This window comes from Carlito syrichta, unplaced genomic scaffold (genome assembly GCF_000164805.1).
Source record: "Carlito syrichta isolate Samal-C Ts95f unplaced genomic scaffold, Tarsius_syrichta-2.0.1 Scaffold312137, whole genome shotgun sequence".
Lineage (NCBI taxonomy): Eukaryota > Metazoa > Chordata > Mammalia > Primates > Tarsiidae > Carlito > Carlito syrichta.
In genome coordinates this window covers 199487-214937 of record NW_007256233.1, presented here as the reverse complement: position 1 = coordinate 214937, position 15451 = coordinate 199487, and the positions used below count along the sequence as shown (strand labels likewise).

Sequence of the window (15451 nt, the reverse complement as noted above, 5' to 3'; positions counted from 1 at the left end):
AAAAGGAAATAAAAGTTTGGTTGCCATTTTGAATATTGTCTTGAAGCTCAGTTTCTGAGCTGAGAAAAGGATTCTAAATCACTGAACCTATATATTGAATATTTTTAGCTAAAAAAGTAGTAAAAATGTATGCTATAGCAAACATGAGAACGTTAACATTTCTTGTTTTAGATATTTTCTTATTTCTCCTAATTGGAAAGAAGAAAAACATTTATTGCTGTGTCTATTTTTTTTTTTTCTTTGTGAATGTTAATTCTTTAAACATAGAATGTTGTATTTCATCTCTCAGGTAAATATGAAGGTACTATAGAATACAAAAATAGGCAGGACCTATTTTAATCCATGCAAACATTCAGTTATTTACACTAAAGCCAAAATAGTTATAGTACACATTTGCCTTTCTTTTCTCCTCTTGACTTCTTAGCATGTAGACTTCTTTTCTATATTTAGGAAGTTCCCAGTACATGTGTTTTGATGTCTTCCTCTTACAATCAGAAGATGGGAACACCTCATAATCACTTTACCAGATCATCTAACAGTTGGAAAGAAAAAGCACATGACCTGGGTTCAGCCTGTCAGATGCATCCACCTGGGACTCTGAATCTGAAACTAGTGTTGGAAAGAAGCAAGGCAAGTAAATAATTCTTTCTGACAGTGGCTGACTGCACCATCCATTCTACAGAAGCAAAGGCCAAGAGTATGCTCAGGACCAGTGGTGCAAGCCACAGCACCGATATTCTGCAGAGGCAGCAGGCCCTTCCTGGTTGTTATAATCATGGCTGCTGGGCTAACTGATGAGCCACAGTTCCTTTCTGCACATTTTCCAATCCTGATTCTTCCCTGAAATTGTCTGAGATATCCAATATCATTTAATAAACCCCTTTCTGTTTCAGAAGTAGTGTCTGGGCACTAAGAGGGGAGGACATGTGAAGACACAGGGAGAAGGGGTCATCTACAAGCCAGAAAGAAAAAAAAGGAAAAAGAAATGGTGTCTGACACAATGGCTATCTATGGTTGCACCTCTCTGAAAGTTCTGTACTTCTTTTTTTTTTTGAGTTGGAGTCTCACTCTGTCACCCAGACTGGAGTGCAGTGGCCACTCCTGGCCACCGCAGCCTCGCGTGCTGGGCTCCGGTAATCCTTCAGCCTCAGCCTTTCAAGTAGCCTGAATTACAGGCATGCGCTACCACGCCTGGCTGATTTTTTTATTTATTGTAGAGATGAGGTCTCGCTGCCCAGGCAGGTCTCGAACCCACGGGCTCAGGCAATCCACTCACCTCAGCCTCCCAAAGGCGCGGGATTACAGGCTGAGCCACCGAGCCCGGCTGTACTTCTTTTTATGTTAACAAACAAATACTTTCCTCAGCTGCTACCTAGGTGCTCGATCCTTTCAAGGAAGCTATGGCCGCCTTGGGGTGAGACCCTCACTCTATCAGACAACTAGCAACTAGTCCAGTTGTGCCAGCCCCACACTCACCTGCACCCTGGCCTTCATTTCTGAACTCACTTGTATCTACTCGGTCTTCCTACTGCACGATGATGAGATGGCCAACACAGAGGATAAGGTCTATGCCTCTAATAAAGCAGATAGTGTAAGTGTTGAACCTTTCTGGCCTGGTTTGTTTTCAAAAGCCCTAACCAATACCAACATCAGAAGCCTTCTCCGCAGTGGAGGGTCCGGTGGACCCACACCTGCAGCTGGGGTTTCACCAGCAGGAGATTCTACCCCCTCCACCACTACTGCCCAAGCTGAGAAGTAGAATCAAAGAAGAAAGAATCTGAGGGGACTGATGATGACACATTCTTTGGTTTTTTTGACTAAACCTCTTTTGAGATATGTTCAATATAAAGCTGAACTCTTTAAAAAATAAAGAAAACCCAATCTCTAACATTATTTTATTACCCATATTCGCTCTGAAGATTATGAACATGGGATTTTAACTGGCAAGTGTTATAAATAATTCAACTGTGCCTGTGTCTTTTTTTCAGTAATCCTTGTGAAATTCAGAAAAGTAACATAAAAATGACTGAACCTTGCAGAAGGGGGATGCATGTAGAGGGAATCATTATGAAACACTCCTGGCCTCTCCATACCCACTTACTCCCTCCTCCCCCAAAAGGAAGCAATGATTTACCTAATTAGAGTGTTGGAAGAAGAAACCTGGTAGGTTTGACCCAGCCCATTCTCCTCCCACTTTGGAGCCTCAGCCTGCATGACCTCTGATGCCCTTGCCATGTAGCGTGCTTGCAGTATCAGCTCTGCCCTTTTAAAAAAGGCCTGACTTAGTCCACCCTTGCCTGTGGCTAGAAGGGAGAGTGTAATTCAGAGGCTTAGCATTAGGAAGCCCACTGATACTGCACACCTAGACCATGTTCTTAACCTTGACTCAGCAGTAACACAGGAATAATTTTAGTGCTATGACTGTTCAGAACTTGACAGAAGAGGACTTTTTTTTTAATTTAGCCCCCTCAGACTCAAAAAGAAAACTCAGGGTAACCCACAAGTGGTGTATATCTGTGTTTACACAAAGGCTTCTGAGAATCTTAAGTTACATTTTTACAATCTCTGTTGTTCCCATAAGGGACATTGAAATTTGTTCTTTTTAGATAACTGTGTTATATAGTCAGCTGATACTGGTAGATTCTGTTAGATTTTTTTTTTTAATCATTCTTTTATTTCTTTCCCAACAAAATTTTGTTTGTATTGCTTCCTTTTTTAGACTTCCTATTCTTATGGATTTGTGACTTTTTTAGAAAATCCATTTACTATTATTTTAGTCAGTTTTTACAAGGGAGAAAATATCAGTATATGCACAGTTCATATCCTTACTTGGAAGTCTCTGTACTGATTTTAGGTGGCTCCTCTACTAAAGGAGGTAGCCCACCCCCTCTCACCCACAGGAGTTGTTATCAGTTCATGCTGCCCCCAAATTCATAGAACACATGTCAAATTCTTAGGGGTCCCATTGAAGTTCCATCTTGTTTGAGGGGAGGAAAACAAAGCTTACCTCTCCTCACTAACTTGTCTCTTGAGCACGCCTCTTTCTGTTTTTTTCAAACCCCCCACATGTCGATAATTAGAGCACTCCTCTTTCAACTTGCTCAGGGTGCAACCACAGAAACAGGACCAATAGAAGATACATATTAAGAGATTTATTACAACCAATTGACTTACATGATTGTGGGGGCTGACTAGGCAAACCCAGAGGACAAGCCTTCAGGAAGAGCAGGCTGAAACTCTCCACTCCCAGCAGCAGCTGCAGTTCACTTGTGGAATTTCTTTTTCTTCAACGAAGTCTCAGCTTTGCTCCTCAAGCTTTTCAACAGATGGAATCTGGCCCACCCAGATTATCTAGATAATCTCCCTTAATGTTGACCAACTATGGAGATAATTGCATCTAAAAAGTACCATCTTAGCAACACATAGGCTACTGTTTGATTGAATAACTAGGGATTATAGGCTAGCCAAGTTGTCATATAAAAATGATCACACACTTGTTATGGGTTGGGTGTTTTTAGAGTTGCAAAACCAAACCAGAATTTCGTTTGAAAATCTGCTTTTTATTCTAACACTCACTTTGGCACTTTATCATGTCAAGTTAATTTTCATATGGCCCACGTTGATGATCAGCATAAGAGAATGGTCCAGACTAATGAATCTCTTGCTTGTAGCATTTCCTGTCCTTCCAGCTCACCCTCATCTTGCTCCATAACTCACTTCTCAGGTGTCTTAAACTGGCTGCAAGTTCTGCTGTTACAGTGTCACCCTGACACATGTTCCATTCCTCTTGGTTCACACATTTAACAATTATTCTGGCCATGCTAATGTTGTATGACTTCAGCTCCATATTCTCATAGACCACTCTGAATTTCCCACCCTATTCCCACCTTGTTCAAGGGACATGCCTTCCTCTAATTCATCCTATGATCTGCCTCCATATTGGGGCTAAAGAATGACTCTATCTTCTTACCACTCTGAACAGGAAAATGTCAAGCCAAGGAAAATCTACATCTTCTCTGCCAGTGACATAAATCAGTCATTCCTCATTACTTAGAGAATCAAATACCAAAGCCACAGCTATCCAAAGCCCTTCATTCATAGTATTCTGGCCTATTCTTATAGATTTTCTCACCAAACCAAGTGACTTGCTCTTCCTCAAATGCTGTCTGTATATCCCCCCATTTATTTTCTTTCCTTTTTTATTTTAGAGTCGGAGAACATGTGAAGATTGGCTACATAAGTAGATTGCATGCAGGTGAGGTTTGGGCTTCTCGCAAACCCTCTCTCCCCTGATAGTAGATACGGTACCCAGTGGATGGTGATATGTCCCTTATCTCCCCTCCCTCCCCTTACTGATAGTGCCCAGCGTCAGTTGTTCCTGCCTTTGTGTTCACCTGTCCAGTGCTTAGGGATCACTTATGAGTGAGAACATGCAGTATTCAGTTTTTTGTTTCTGTGATAGCTCTGTCAGAATAATGATCTCCAGCTGCTTCCATGTTGCTGCAAGGCATATGATTTTGTTCTTCTTTATGCCTACATAGTACTCCACCGTGTATATGTACCACATTTTCTTTATCCAGCCCACTTTTGATGAGTATCTGGGTTGGTTCCATGTTTTTGCCATTGTGAATAGTGCTACAATAAACATGTGTGTACAGATGTCTTTTTGATAAAGCTATTTATGTTTCTCTGGGAATAGAACCAGAAGTGGGATTGCTGGATCATATGGTAGCTCAATTTTTAGTTCTTTGAGAAAATGCCACACTGCTAGTTCCACTAAGGTTGAACTAGCTTACATTCCCACCAACAGTGTAGAAGTGTCCGCTCTTCTCCACAGCCTCATCGATACCTGTTGTTTTTTGATTTTTTTAATGATAGTCATCCTGAGCAGTGTTAGGTGGTATCTCGTAGTTCTGATCTGCAGTTTTCTGATGATTAGTGAGGATGAACATTTTTCATTGGCTGCTTGGATATCTTCCTTTGAGAAGTGTCTGTTTATGTCCTATGCCAACTTTTTAATGGGGTTATTTATTTGGGTTTTTTTTCCTGTCAGTTCATTTGAGTTGCTTATAAATCCTAGATGTTAGGCCTTTGTCAGATGCATAACTTGCTAGTATTTCTTCCCATTCTGTGGGTTGCCTTTTTATTCTTTTGATGGTTTCTTTTGCTGTGTAAAAACTTTTTAGCTTGATAAGGTCCTACCTGTTGCTTTTCAGAACTTGCCGATAAACATATTTCCTACTCCAATGTCCAGGAGAGTGTTTCCTAAGTTTTCTTGTAAGATTCTAAGAGTTTGGAATTTCACATTTAAGTCCATTTACTCCATTTTGAGTTAATTTTTGTGTATGGTGATAGGTAGAGATTCAGTTTCATTCTTCTGCATGTGGTTAGCCAGTTTCCCCAGCACCATTTGCTAAATATGGTTTTCCTACAATTCTGACTTGACTTTTGCTCTTCCTCTGTTAGGATGTCTTGTTCATTATCTCTACCCACCAAAATCTCCCATCCTTCAAAGTCCACAGCAAATGATAATTCCTGCATGATTTAATAGTTTGGGAGTTGGGTAGAGTATTGTGTTTAATTTCAGTTGTCAGGTATAAATTCCTCAGGATTTTTTTTTAAATTCTGTTTTAAAAGAGATCTGACTTCCAGCTTTTGAAACTATTATTACTTATATTTCCAATAACACAATTACTTTATTTTAAAATTAGAATTGTCAATGCCTTGATCTTTGAGAAAGATTTCTTAGAAATAGGTCCTACATTTAAATTTTTTTCCTTAAAATGTGGTATTGGATGTTAACTTTTATACAGTTCTGAGCACTGTGAATGTCTAGAAAGTATTTGAGAGATAATGGAAAACTAAACATCCTAAATTTAACATGAATATGCTTCTTTTTGATTCATAAAATAAAATCACATTTTTCAAAATAAAAAAAAAATCCTGCATGAATCCTTTCTTGATATCCTTGACTGGATGTCACGTCTCTCTCCTTTATATCTCTTATGGCATATACTCCTGCTTCTATTACAGTTATTCTATATATCGGAGTTATTTCTCTCCTATCCCTAGATTGAAAACTCCTTGGTAACAGGTGCTGTTCTTATTCATTTTTCTATTGTCTCTAGTACCTAATACAATGCCTTACTCAGAATAAATGCTTAACTATTTTCTGAAATAAATGTAGTTTCTCTGGTCATTCTTTCCATAAAAATTTTGTGCAATAAACTGCATGTACAGTCTCTAAAGCAGGAAACCTGACTTTGAGGCTCTCCTTGTTAACCCTCTCTTCTCTTTTATTTTTTCTTTCTTTCTTTCTTTCTTTCTTTCTTTCTTTCTTTCTTTCTTTCTTTCTTTCTTTCTTGCTTTCTTGCTTTCTTTCTTGCTTTCTTTCTTTCTTGCTTTCTTTCTTTCTTTTTTGAGTTGAGGGTCTCACTTTGTCTCCCAAACTGGAGTGTAGTGGCACCATCATGTCTCACGGCAGACTCAAACTCCTAGGCTCAAATGATCTCCTGCCTCAGTCTTCTGAGTAGCTAGGGCTATGGGTGCACACCACCATGCCCAGCTAATTTTTTGATTTTTTTTGTAGAGACAAGGACTCTTATATTGCCCAGAATATTCTCAAACTCCTGAGCTCAAGTGATCCTCTAGTTTCAGTCTCCCAAAGTACTGGGATTACAGGCATGAGTCAGCACACCCAGTCAGCCTTATCTTTTTGGCTCTCATTCTCTTCATCTTTAAGTTGAGAGATTTGAGCCAGATGATTTTTAGAGTACTTCCTATGTTAAGTTCTATGACTTTTCAATGCCTAAGATAAGAACGCTGACTTGCTTTCACAGTTCCGTAAGAAATAATTTTCCTCTGAAGAAGACATGCTATTTCATGTAACTGATTTGTTGGGATGATAGTAACTTGACAGAACTGCCCTGCCCTGCCCTATCTTGCCTTGCCTGGGGTCACTTGCCTATGGGATGACTGCAAGTGACATGTGAGCAAATGAGGAGAAAGAAGATAATTGAAAGCACTATCTCAAAAAGATTTGGGTGAACTGGAATTCCAGGATTTGAGGAAAGAGGGAGATTGTATCAATGGGTAAAATCAAAACAAAGAAGCCTCTTGGGGAATGAGATAATTTGTTTAAGAAATTTTACTCTTCTGATTTTTTAAAATAAACTTTTAATTTTAAAGTAGGTTTACAGAAATATGCTCCACACTGTTTCCTCTATTGTTTATGTCTTACATGCGGTATATTTATTTAGTTACTTATTTTAATTGAGGTCTCACTCTGTCACCTGTCGCCCAGACTGGAGTGCAGTGGCACAATCACAGCTAACCACAGCCTCGACCTCGTGGGTTCAGGCAATTCTCCCACCTCAGACTTCCAAGTAGCTGGGACTATAGGCATGTGCCACCACACCCAGCTAATTTTTGTGTGTGTGCGTGTATAACGAGGTCTCACTCTGTTCCCGCCTCGGCCTCCCAGAATGCTGGGACTACAGGTGTGTGCCACCACACCCAGCTAATTTTTTGATTTTTGTAGAGACAAGGTCTTATTATGTTGCCCAGGCTGGTCTGGATCTCCTGGGTTCAAGCAATCTTCCTACCTCGGTCTCCTAGAGTGCTAGGATTATAGGCATGAGCCACTGCACCCAGTCCATACGGTCAATGTTTTTTTTCACAAGTTGAACCGATATTGATACATACAATTAACTAAACCTACACTTTATTCAGTTCAGGATCCCTTTCCAAGTACCACAGTACATTACATCATTATATCAATTTGTGCTGTGACAGTTTCTCAGACTTTTTTTGTATTTGATGAAATTGCTAGTGTTTAGAAGTACCGTATTGATCAACTATTTTGCAGAATGGTCCTCAACTGGGGTTGTCTGATGTTTTTCTAATGGTTTGACTGGGGTTGTGGGTTTTCTGGAGGAAGACCACTGTGCTTAAAGTGCTATTCTCATTAAACCATTTCAGGGTTACATACTATCAACTTGATTTGTCACTGTTGATGTTAAACATGATCCTCTGGCTGGAAAGGGTTTACCAGGGTTCCCCACCGTAAAGTTACTCTTTTCCCACTTTCCACACTATGTTCTTTAAAAGGAAACTACTATGTGAAGCTGGAACATCAGAGATGGTACTACTCTGATTTTATTTCCTAATGTCCCCCAGATTTATATTGTTTTTCTCATAGCCCTATTGTCACACTGGCCCCACCAACTATCCTTCTCTCCTTCATTCCCTGATGTAGCAGCAATTCCCCTGTGACAGATGAATCCCTATGAAAAAAGCATTCCTTTCTCACTACCTCCTTTCCACAGCAATTCAGTATATTAGCCACTACTGTATAATAAATCACCCCAAAGCTCAGTGATTTAAAACAGCAATCATTTATTTGCTCACATGTCTGCAGTCTCATGTTACTAGGGGTCAGTTAATCCAGGTTGGGTTTAGCAGAATGACCCTGTTTGAGCTGTGGGTCTGGCCAGCTTAGATCTCTGTGGAGTGTGTTTTCTTTCTGTGACACAGAGGGAACATCTACCCAGAGTGGAGGATTCTTATGGCAGTGACAGAGAGTAAGAGGGCAAGCACCACTGCACAAACACTCTGCAACCCCTGTTTGTACCACAAGTACCAACATGCCAAAGTAAGTCATATATATGGTCAAGTCCAAAATCAAGGGGATGGGAAATACACTCTTTTATGGAGTAACTGCAAAGTCACATTGTAAAAGGTGTGGATACAGGGAAGAACAAAGAATTTAGAACAATAATCTAATATGCAACAGCTGATTAAAACAGACTCAAGTCTCAGTGCATGAAAAACCACTTGTTTGACACCATTTTTGATAAGGAGGCTGGGTCAGAAAACAGTAAGAGTTATTGTCGTTGATCTTCAGCCACAGCATTGAGGAAGTAGGCTTGGTAGAAAGCAAAGCAGAGGGGAAAAACAAAAGCAACACATTGTGATGCTCCCAAATTCTTCTCTTTATCTTGAAGAGTTGTAGCTATATTTCATCTTTTGCTCTTGTGTTCTCTTTTTCTTATACTCTCCCATCCAGGTCTCAGGAGTTTATGGGTGAAAAAAAAAAGAGGGGCAAGGGAAGGGTAGGCTATAACATTTCTCAAACTTCTCCCCAGTTCAATTAAAATCAATAAAACAAGCTATTTACCTCCATGCTATGAAACAAATAACTCCTATGACTGCAAGATAAGGACACATTATTCTGTTGTGCAATTAAGATATCTTGCAACCCCATCAACCTTATTGTCAGAAATCACCTTTCATTAATGTGACATTCCCACCCCCACACAGGGTCCAATTGTGCTCAAGGACAGGGGTTATTTCTGCTGCCTTGTTGCTACCTCAGCTATTATTAACCACATGAGGTGGTTGTTCTTAGGGATACAGAAGTCCTCTGTTCTATTAGTGACAGCCCCCAATGTCACCACTCAGGCCTTATGAAGAAACAACTCTCCTCTTAGCAATTCATTCTGAAGCACAATATAGGCCCTTCCCAAACTGCCATAGCATGACCGAAGCCAGGCTGTAGTATTTAACAGGTGCTCAAGTACGTTGAAAGGCAAAGTTACAACAAATTTGGTTGAAATATCTTAATTGGCTTTGATCCACAATTCTAGAATCAGGCAACACTTCATTTTATGAAATAGAATGAGTGTTTTGATGAGTTGAGCATGGGAGTTTAGCTTTATAGACAGAAAATGTCTAAAAAAGGGAGAAACAGAAGAAAAAATAGATTGGTTATTTCATAGATCTTTCCCTTCTAAAAGTTAAAACAGGAAGACTTCCATATCATGTCAGCTAAAACTGGCCTGTTTAAGGATCAACAAGTTAGTTTTGGCTTGGTAGCTTGAAACTCCAACATGAGTAACTCCGTTTTGGTTTGATTGGTGAGGTGTACTGCAGGAGCTCAGCCCAAACCAATGGTCTCCTATTAAATGTTATCTAACAGATGCTGGGAATTAGATTCTGCTCCAAAAAGAGAATAGTGACTGAGAACCTCTTATGTCAAGCACTGTGCTTTTTTTATCATCTCTGTTTGATGAACAAACCAACAAGGATTTCATTACAAGTATTCCAGTCAAGGCCTATTTGACCAAAACAGTTTTTTTCTCTATCATGTAATGCTGCACAAACAAGAAATCAAAGGTCAACATTAGCTTTAAAATTCATTTCATTTCATCACATGATTTTTTGCAAAATTTATTTAAACAAGAAACTCTCCTATTTTATTTACAATTTAATTCAACATATAAAAATACTTATCCCCATAGTTTTTAGGTATATTTTGTTTATTTAAAAAAGACCCATATATAGTTTCTAAGTTGTATGTACATTTTATTTTATTTTATTTTATTTTATTTTATTTTATTTTATGAGTTGGAATCTCACTCAGTCGCCCAGACTGGAGTGTAGCAGCATGCTCCCGGCCACCACAGCCTCAACCTTCTGGGCTCCGGCTTTCTTTCTGCCTCAGCCTTCCAAGTAGCTGGAACTACAGGCATGCACTACCACACCCGGCTAATTTTTTGATTTATCATAGAGACAAGGTCTCATCAAGTTGCCCAGGTGGGTCTCAAATCCGAGGGCTCAGGCAATCCATTCGCCTCAGCCTCCCAAGGTGCTGGGATTACAGGCTGAGCCACCGAGCCTGGTCTGTATGTACATTTTAAATAGTAATTGCTAACTCCACAAAAACTCACTCTGTAAGACAATTAATACTAACATTTTACTTGAATTATTTACATAGCAGTCATTGTGAGTATATTAGCTCCAGATAATATATACTGTCTGCTGTGTCTTCACTATCTCTGATTTCTCAGACATAGGTCTGGAGAAATTGTCCTGATTTTTGAGATTTGAATTGGGGAATTGGAAACGCTGAGTTGATCTTCTTATACCTGAAAAGTAACTTGAGCTCATTTTGGAGTGAGGAGCTATTTCTAAAGTAAAAAATGTATATATGTGTATTAAGTGGTTTACCCAAGTAAAATAAGATTTATTCAGGCATGTCCTTCCAGAGAACCAGAACTTTGCAACAGTCACCTGTGATCTACACGATTCAGATACTTGAAATAATATCTTACACAACCAGTATGACTTGCTTTACCTGCTGGGGATGCAAATACAGTAACAGTGCTTCTATTTTTTTCTGATCAACCCACTGCAAATCAATTTACCTTTATTCACACGAACTAGAGTATATTCTTGTCAAGGCCTCTTTATGTCTTCTGCCTTAATAGTCCAAGAATTCATTCCAAAGCACTCATGTTTTCCAGATACAAAGCAGAGAGATTTGAGTTACCACAGTAGCTGTGGTTGCTACCATAATGTTTTGTTACTGAATTCCAGATCCTGGGTCCTTTATTTGGCATCTTATACACTCAAGTAATTCACTGAGCATCTTTTACATACAAAACAGTAGGCTAGGAACCAGGGATATAGCAACATACTAGATATGGCTCCGCCCTTATGAGACTTTCCTGACACTGATATCCAGTAGATGATGTCCTTACTGGACCAGACACACAGGCCAGCTTAGGAAGACGGTCTATGATTGGGGTCCACAGTTAAAGCTCTCCTGGGACACATACAGGCTCAGACTTTATACCCTGTGTAGCAGAGACTTGAGAGTTTTGGCTCTCAACCATACACTGAAGTAGAAAGAGTCCACCTCCATGACCACACTGAGCTCATGTGAGAACCAACTGAGAGTACTCCTCCCCTTCAGGTGAGTTTCCCTTTGTGGCAAACAGTAGTTACCCTGACAGATTTTCCTGTCTCCAATTTCAGCAGCTAATGTTAGAGTGTTGGTCCCTTTTTTCCCAGAAAGCTCTGGCCTCCTTATGCAAATTACACACTTCTTCCCCAGAATTTCCATAGATCAGAGGGAGAAGATGCTGCTAAAAAAAGAGCCATAAAGAGGAGAGCCATTAATATATCATCTTTGCATTTAGGCAACAAATCCTGGAAGCCACTCATTACAGAACAACTGAGATGAGTGAGTTACCATTCCAAGGTGACTCTATCTCTGCCTTGAGCAAAAAATAGAGGCTGAAACAATTGAAACAATAACCTGCTATCATCTTTGGAGAGAGGAGCAGAAATAAAGAGATAAAACTCTTTTCTCAACTCCAGTGAAATCTTATTTATAGACCTTATTTCCTAATAAGCATTGTGATTTAAAAAAAAAACAAAACTAAACAACAAAGAGCAAAGTGATGCTCTTGGGGGGAGCGTGAAGACAGTAATTTTCCACAAAATAAAAAATATATAGTGTGTGACTTTATTGTTGTACACATGTGCACGTGTGTGTATGTATGTATAGAATGTTGTATATAAATATAAAATATTGTATATATTTATGCCACTGTATGTTTTATATAGGAAACTTTGGTTGCCTATTACTTTACTAGCCCACAAAGTCTAGAAATGGGTATTTCTCGTGTCTCCAAATGAATCTTGATGTCACTACCAGAACTGCCAATGAAGTTAAGTAATACGATGAGGTGTTCTGTTGATATGGTGAAATGAACTGATTAGGCTTTAGTACCAGACAAAATCCTCAGATTCCAGCCTCCACCACTTAATAGGTTCTCTCTGAGCAAACTGCTTAATCTCTCTGAGCCTGGGTTTCCCCCTTCCCCTACTTTTTTTTTTTTTTAAGTCAAAGTATCACTCTGTCGCCCAGGTTGGAGTGCAGTGGCATACTCATGCTCACGGCAGCCTCTACATGTGGACTCAGGAGATCCTTCCAAGTAGCTGCAGCTACAGGCCTGTGCCACCATGCCCAACTATTTTTTGTTTTATTGTAGAGATGAGGTCTCACCTAGGAACCCAGGCTGGAACCCCTGGACTCAAGTAGTCCACTCACCTCCAACTCCCAAAGTGCTGGGATTACAGGTGTGAGCCACAGCACCCAGCAATTTTTTTCTTTTGTAATTTGTGGTGTGGGTGGAGGAGTAGGAGGAGAGGGAATTACTTTTCAGGATTATTGTGAGGAATAATTGTAAAATTTCTAGTATAATAGACTGGTATTCACAACAGAAGAGCAATTAATATTGCAGTTTGAAGAAAGAAGTTCGTTCTATCCTTCATACGAGTTTTGTAAATTGTAACATGTCTGAAACTGCTAGTTGTCCCCTATATCTATTCTCCCTTTCTTCCTCCATGTGGCTAATGGCTGGCCAATGGCATGTGAGGGGAGGTACTATATGCAACCACTGGGTTATACACTTAGAATATTTCCTTTGTCATTTACACAGCATTCATCCTCCCTGTTATGGTTTAAACTGTATGCCCCCAAATTCACATGTTGAAGTCCTAGCCCCTAGTACCTCAGGGTGTGACTTTATTTGGAAATAGAGTTGTTGCAGACATAATTAGTTAAACTGAGGTTATTAGGTTGGGCCCTAAATCAGTATGACTGGTATCCTTAGAAAAAGGGGAAATTTAGACATAGAAACAGATACATGTAGAGAGAAGATGGTATGAAGAGACACTGGGAGAAGATGGGCATGCCTTTTACAAGCCAAGGAGAAATACCTGGGACAGATCCTTTTGTCATAGCCCTCAGAAGGAACCAAGCCTGCCGATACCTTGATTTCAGACTTTTAGACTCCAAAACTGTGAGACAATAAATGTCTGTTGTTTAAGCCACCTAGTTTGTGGCAACCCTAGGAAACTAATACAGTAAGAAAACCAAGAAGATAGGAGAGAGAGAGAGAGAGAGAGAGAACGCAAGCCAATGAGACAAAGCCACAGTCTTTTTTTTCTGAGTTGGAGTCTTACTCTTGTTGCCCAGACTAAAGTGCAGTGGCACGCTCCTGGTCACCGCAGCCTCGACCTACTGGGCTCTGGTGATCCTTCTGCCTCAGACTTCCAAGTAGCTGGTACTACAGGCGAGCGCTACCACACCTAGCTAATTTTTGATTTATTGTAGAGATGAGATCTCGCCAGGTCGCCCAGGTGGATCTTGAACCTGTGGACTCAGGCAATTCATTCGCCTTGGCCTTCCAAAGTGCTGGGATTACAGACTGAGCCACCGAGCCCGGCCAAAGCTACAGTCGTTTATAATTCCTCTTACTTTTGCTGTATTTTATTCATTAGAAGAAAATCACTAGACTCAGCCCACATTCAAGGGGAGGGGATTACATAAGGGCATGAGTACTAGATGGCAGAGATCATCAGAAACATTTTAGAAGATTGCCTGGCAGACTCAACACTTCATTAACTTCATTAACCTAAAGCTTATCTTAGAAAAAAAAAAATTGAGGCAAAGAATGGATGCTAATTGAGGAAGTACATTCTTTTTCGAGTTGGAGTCTCACTCTGTCGCCCAGACTGGAGTGCAGTGGCCGCTCCCGGCCACCACAGCCTCGACCTGCTGGGCTCCGGCGATCCTTCCGCCTCAGCCTTCCAAGTAGCTGGAATTACAGGCATGCGCTACCATGCCTGGCTGATTTTTTGATTTATTGTAGAGATGAAGTCTCGCTGCCCAGGCAGGTCTCGAACCCGTGGGCTCAGGCAATCCACTCACCTCAGCCTCCCAAAGGAGTGGGATTAAAGGCTGAGCCACCAAACCTGGCTGTACATTGTTAAAATAAAGAAAAATGAAAATTGATATATTTGAATCTGAATTATAAATGTCCCCATGTGAAAGCTAATCTCCAAAGATGCCCTCCCATGAACCATACCTCCTGGTATTTACTCCCTTGTGTAGTCCCTTCCCACATGGAATCTGGAAACTTGCTTCAATCAATTGAATGTGGCTCAAGACCTGGCAGCTTTCATATTTGTACTTTGGGAACCCTGAGTCATCAAGTCAAAAGTCCACCTACTCTGCTGCAGATACCACAGGAAGAGACCACATGAAGCAGTCACATGGAGCAGAAGAGACTCCGAGACTACAAAGAAAGAGAAATTTCAACAACCCAGCACCCCAAGGGGCTCAGCCTTCCTGTCATCCTCACCAAGGTGCTAGACACAGGAGTGTAGTCATTGAACTTTCTAGCTCCCATTACCTTTCAACTGTATCTGCATGAAAGACCCCAAGTGAGACCAGTATAAGAACTGTTCAGCTGAGCCCTAGCTAACCCCCCAAATTGTGAGAAATAATCTATTGCTGTTTTAAACCACTGTGTTTCAAGGTGGTGATTTAGACAGCAATAGATAAGTAAAATACTAGTTAATGAATACATGAACAGGTGTCTAGTGTCTATTACTTGCTAGGCTCTTACTACTTTTTCCCACATTATATCATTTAATTCTCTCAATAGTCTTGTGAATTCATGACTATATATATCAGTGCTGATTTGCAGTCTATATCTAAATCTATTTATGTTACTATAAAGGAATAGCTGAGATTGGATAACTTATAAAGAAAAGAGGCCTATTTGGTTTACGGTTCTACAGGCTGTGCAGG

At 40.2% G+C, this 15451-nt stretch overlaps 1 protein-coding gene across 1 annotated transcript in view; it reads right to left on the bottom strand.

Moving 5' to 3' along the window:
- Positions 1 to 7485: 7485 nt before the first annotated feature.
- Positions 7486 to 15451, bottom strand: part of CCL28 (C-C motif chemokine ligand 28) — a 53642-nt gene continuing 45676 nt past the window's right edge. Inside the window, exon 5 of the transcript XR_002482628.1 lies at positions 7486 to 7519. The gene's annotated coding sequence lies outside the window, so the exon portion shown is untranslated. The remainder of the gene's footprint in view (positions 7520 to 15451) is intronic.